The sequence below is a fragment of the Jaculus jaculus genome, chromosome 19, assembly GCF_020740685.1.
Source record: "Jaculus jaculus isolate mJacJac1 chromosome 19, mJacJac1.mat.Y.cur, whole genome shotgun sequence".
Lineage (NCBI taxonomy): Eukaryota > Metazoa > Chordata > Mammalia > Rodentia > Dipodidae > Jaculus > Jaculus jaculus.
The window spans coordinates 34676326-34682034 of NC_059120.1; positions in this window are offsets into that span (position 1 = coordinate 34676326).

Sequence of the window (5709 nt, forward strand, 5' to 3'; positions counted from 1 at the left end):
CTAGGGTTCTACATGGACCCTTAATCTTCCTCAGCCCTTTTACCACAACTCTCCTGTCTCTGTGATGTTGTCCCTCCCAAGAACAGTTAGATCCAAGGACTGTGGACTGAACGTTTGACGTCACAAGCTAAAATAACTCTTTCCTTTTTTGTTTTCTCAGCTATCTTGTCCTGGGTTTCACAAACATACTGTAAAGAGAGCAAAATGTTATATTTCTCTACATTTCTTTATATCTAGCTTAGAGGAATATAAAAGTCACTTCCTTGCAGGAGGCTCTGCTGATGGTAGACAAGCAGAAGGTTCTGCTGATGGCAGGTAAACAAGAGGCTATGCTGGGATGAATAGCATTTCCTAGGGCCAGAATTGTTGAGCAAACTCCTTAAGATAAGTGGGACTCCTGGTCACAGGCCTACCTCCCACCCCTCAGGTAATGCTTCCTGTTACTGACTGACAGATTTGTTTATAAGTTCCCTTTTTTACTTAAAAAATTTTTTATTAACAATTTCCATAATTACAAAAAATGCCTCATGTTAATACCCTCCGTCCCCCCACTTACCCCTTTGAAACTCCACTCTCCATCACACCCCCTCCCCATTTCAATCAGTCTTTTACTTTTGATGTCATGATATTTTCCTCCTCTTATGATGGTCTTATGCAGGTAGTGTCAGGCACTGTGAGGCCATGGATATCCCAACCATGTTGTAAAGAGTTCTACCCTTCCTTTGGCTCTTACATTCTTTCTGCCACCTCTTCTACATTAGACCCTGAGCCTTGGAAGGTGTGATAGAGATATTGCAATACTGAGCACTGTGGTCATTTCTTTCCATCACCATGATACCTTCTGAGTTGTCCCAAGGTCACTGCCATCTGAAAAGAGAAGATTCTCTACCAAAAGCGAGAGTAGCATTATTATAAGGGTGTGAACATTAACAGAAGTGCTTACTGGGCAGTTTGATAAGCATAGTATATACATTTAGACAGACAACAGCAGATGTTACACTCCTAGGGCTCATGACTATCCTTGTTTTAAGTTTTTAGTATCAGGGATGTATTCCCTTTCCATGGAGCGGGCCCCCAGTCCAATTAGAGTGCAGTTGGTTTCCCCCATAACAGATGTGCCACTATTGCACCCGTTGGCTCATTTGGCCTGGCTGGCCAAATATAAGGCTTGCAGTGTCCACTGATGATTATCTTCACTGGTGATTTCTCTTTCTCCCATTGAACTGCATGCAGAATGGCTTCTTCCAGCTTTCTGTCAGCTGGTCTACATGGAGGAGGTTATCAGCTCACATCCAGCAAGATTTCTCAGTGGCCTTGCAGCCCAAGTATATGGAGTCTTCGGCAATAGGGTCTTACCATCTATTCCTGGTGGGAAACCAAGGGCCTCGGCAATGGCCTATAATATATGGGTTGGGGGGGATGCTCAGGGACCTCCCTGGCCAACAACTCACTGGAAGATATCCCATCCCTGGCACTGAAAATATTTTAGCAACGATCTATGGCTCCTGAGTGTTTCATTGTCCAAAAAAGTAGGATTACATATGTTTTATTTTTATCCTCTTAGATTTTGATTAGCTGTCCCTCCACCTTTCCTTTACTCAATCTCTTCCCCAGACCTCATTTTGGGCCTTTTCACCCCCATTAATCTATTCTTCTTACATATATACAATACCATCCTTCCCTTCCCTTTCTCTTCCCTTTATATCTCTTTTCTAGCTTACTGGCCTCTGCTACTGAGATATTTCCTTCTCACACAGAGGCCCAATCATCTGTAGCTAGGATTCACATATGAGAGAGAACATGTGACACTTGGCTTTCTGGGCCTGGGTTATCTCACTTAGTGTAATCCTTTCCAGATCCATCCATTTTTCTGAAAATTTCATAACTTCATTTTTCTTTACCACTGAGTAGAACTCCATTGTATAAATATGTCATATCTTCATTATCCATTCATCAGTTGAGGGACATTTAGACTGGTTCCATTTCCCAGCTATTGTGAATTGAGTGGCAATAAACATGATTGAGCACATACTTCTAAGGAAATGAGATGAGTCCTTAGGATACATGCCTAGGAGTGCTATAGCTGGGTCATATGGTAGATCAATTTTTAGCTGTCTTAGGAACCTCCACACTGAATTCCACAATGGTTGGACCAGATTGCATTCCCACCAATGGTGTAGAAGGGTTCCTCTTTTTCCACATCCTCACCAGCACTTATAGTCATTTGTTTTCATAATGGCAGCAAATCTGGTAGGAGTGAGATGGAATCTCAATGTAGTTTTAATCTGAATTTCTCTGATGACTAGGGATGTAGAACATTTTTTTAGATGCTTATACACCATTCATATTTCTTCTTTTGAATACTCTCTATTTAGTTCCATAGCCCATTTTTTAATTGGGTTGTTTGATTTCTTATTATTAAATTTTTTGAGTTCTTTGTATATCCTAGATATTAATCCTCTATCAGATGTATAGCTGGCAAAGATTTTTTCCCATTCTGTAGGTTGCCTCTTTGCTTTATTCACAGTGTCCTTTGCTGCACAAAATTTTTGTAATTTCATGAGGTCCCAATAGTTAATCTGTGGCTTTATTGCCTGAGCAATTGGGGTTATATTCAGAAAGTCTTTGCCAAGACAAATATGTTGAAGGGTTTCCTCTACAATTTTTTGTAGCACTTTCAGAGTTTCAGGTGTGATGTTAAAGTCTTTAATCCATTTGGACTTAATTCTTGTCCATGGAGAGAGAGAAGAATCTACTTTCATCTTTCTACAGATAAATATCCAATTTTTCCAGCACCATTTGCTGAAGAGCATTTGGATGAAATGTCCTGCATGTATCTGGTAGGTCCATTTGTTCTATGACCTCATTTAATCCAGATGCCTCTCTGTTTATTTTTTCCCCGGGATGACCTGTCAATTGTTGAGAGTGGGATGTTGAAGTCCCCCACTACCACTGTGTTTGGTGTTATCTGGTACCTTAGTTCCAATAGCATTTGTTTGATGAAGTTGGGAGCCCCCATGTTGGGTGCAAATATGTTTAGGATTGTAATGTCTTCCTGTTGGAATGTGCCCTTAATCAATATAAAGTGACCTTCTTTTTCTTTCTTGAATAACGTTGGACTGACGTCTACCTTGTCAGATATTAGGATCCAACCCCTGCTTGTTTTCTAGGCCCATTTGCTTGAAACACAATTTTCCAACCTTTCACCATAAGATAATGTCCATCCTTTGTAGAAAGGTGAGTTTCTTGGAGACAACAAATTGTAGGATCTTGCTTTTTAACCCAGTCTGCAAACCTATGCCTTTTGGTTGGGGCATTGAGGCCATTGATATTAAGAGATATTATTGAAAGGTGTGTATTTATGTTTGTCGTTTTTTTTATAGTTCCAGTTGTACCTTTGCTCTCTTGTGTTAACTAGTATTTGAGTATTGTTTGTTTTTTCAGGTTCCTTACATGTGTGCTTTTCCTTCTCTTCAGCATGGAGGATTTTTTCAAGTATTTTCTGTAGAGCTGGTTTTGTCTTCAAATACTCCTTTAACCTGCTTTTGTCATGGAATGTCCTTATTTCTCCATCTATTTGAATGGATAGCTTTGCAGGATAAAGTAACCTTGGTTAACAGTTGTTATCTTTCTGAACTTAGAATACATTACTCCAAGCCCTTCTGGCTTTTAAAGTTTGTGTTGAGTAATCTGCTGTAATTCTGACAGGCTTGCCTTTGTAGGTAACTTGATTTTTTTCTCTAACTGCTTTCAATATTTTTTCTTTGGTGTGTGTGTTTGGTAGCTTGATTATAAGAGAAGAGAAGGAGAAGTTATTTCCAGGTTTTGTCTGGCTGGTGTTCTAAAGGCTTCCCGTATCTGCATTGGCACCTCTTTCCCAATTTGGCAGTAGTTTTCTTCTATGATTTTGTTGAAGATGTCTACTATGTCTTGGAGTGAAATTCTTCTCCTTCTACTATGCTCTAAATTCTTAGGTTTGATCTTTTCATAGTGTCCCAAACATCTTGAAATTCCCATTCATACTTTTCTATTAGTTTGTCTTTCTCTTTGTTTGACTGTATTAGATCTGCCAGCTGGTCTTCTAGCTTAGATATTCTATTCTCTCCTTCATCCATTCTACTGGTGAGATTTTCTACAGAGTTTTTTTAATTTCATTAACTGTGTTCTTCATTGCTAGCAATTCTTATGTCTTGTATTGACTTCCGTATTTCATTAAATTGGTGTCCTATGTCTTCTTTGATTCCTTTGATTTCCTTTTTGATTCCTTTCATTTCCTCTTTGATTTCTTCTTTGGCTTCTTTGAACATATTTACAATCATTCTTTTGAAATCTTTCTCAGGCATGTCCTCTAACTCATTATCACTGGAGGTAATTTCTGATGCATTAATACTTTTTGGTGGATTTATATTGTCTTGATTTTTGGTGTTTCTTGTGTTATAATGTATATATATATTTTTGCATCTTGGATTAAGGTAATGCTTGGATTTTCTAGTTAGCTGGGTATTCTTAGCTGTATCAACAGATCTGATGTTATATATCTTCAGAGTAGGACTTAATGTGTTAGGTGTGGCTCTTAAGACTCTCAGAGTATCTACAAAAGTGTTCCTAGTGGTTGGGTTTGCCTGCTATGGTAGTATTCAAGTAGGCTGAATGGAACAAAATACAGATAGATTCTAAAATTTAACTAAACAATGTACAAATTCAATGAAAAACAGCCCGAGTATTTATGCAAGAGTTGGTATTATAACAAGCAGATCCTCTATCAACAAAGAGGTTAAGATTTCTGGTCTGTTGAGGGTTGCAAGTCAGTTTGTGACCAAGTGAGACCCTTCCCTGGTACAATCCCAGTTATCTTTTACATGAATTTGGTCTCAGTTATGCATACCTCTTTGGTTCCCTGTGGGTTCAAGTAGGCTGGCTGGGCCGCTGGACTGTTGTTCTGTTTTCTGGAGCTGGGCACTGGTTTTTCCTGTGGGGCAAGCCGAGCCTTGCAGCTGTGGCCCCACAGCTCTGGCACCACTGCTGCTGGAACCACCGCTGCTGTAGCCACTGCTGCTGTTGGATCCACTGTTATGCCCAGTTCTCAGCATCCCCAGTGACCACCAAGGAGAACCAAACACGTATGCAAGGGCAAATAGCTTTAATTCAGGCTTAAGCTCGGTCTCTTGACTTCACCAATGCAGTGGATCCATGCAAGAGCCCTGAGTAGTGGGAGGGTATGGTTTTTATAGGAATTTGAACATAGAAGAAGGGGATGGGTACATGATTGGTTGATTTAAACAGTAATTGCACTTGTACTCTTCTGGTTGGCTTAGGATTTTGGTGGGCAAAGTTGGCAGGCTGGAGCTAGGGGAATTGAGCTCATCCATGACTATGGGAATGTCTCATGACTTCTGACTTCAGGAATGTATGGCATAATGTATGTTGTAATTGGTTTAATTGTTAAGCCTATCCTCACAGCAAGGTCGGCGTGCTGTAGCTAGGGGAATTGAACGTTATGACTTCAGGAATGTATGGCATAATCAGTTTCCAGTAACTGTTAAGCCCATCCTTACTGGAATATAAAAACTTAGACCTTGCCGGGAAACAGAAACTTAGGCCTACTGAGGACTCTGAAGCCTATCATGGCGTCCATCTGGTTCCTGAGTCCTTCATCTGCCACTAATATAGCCATTGCTGCTGCTGCTGGAGCTGCTGCCACTGCTTCTG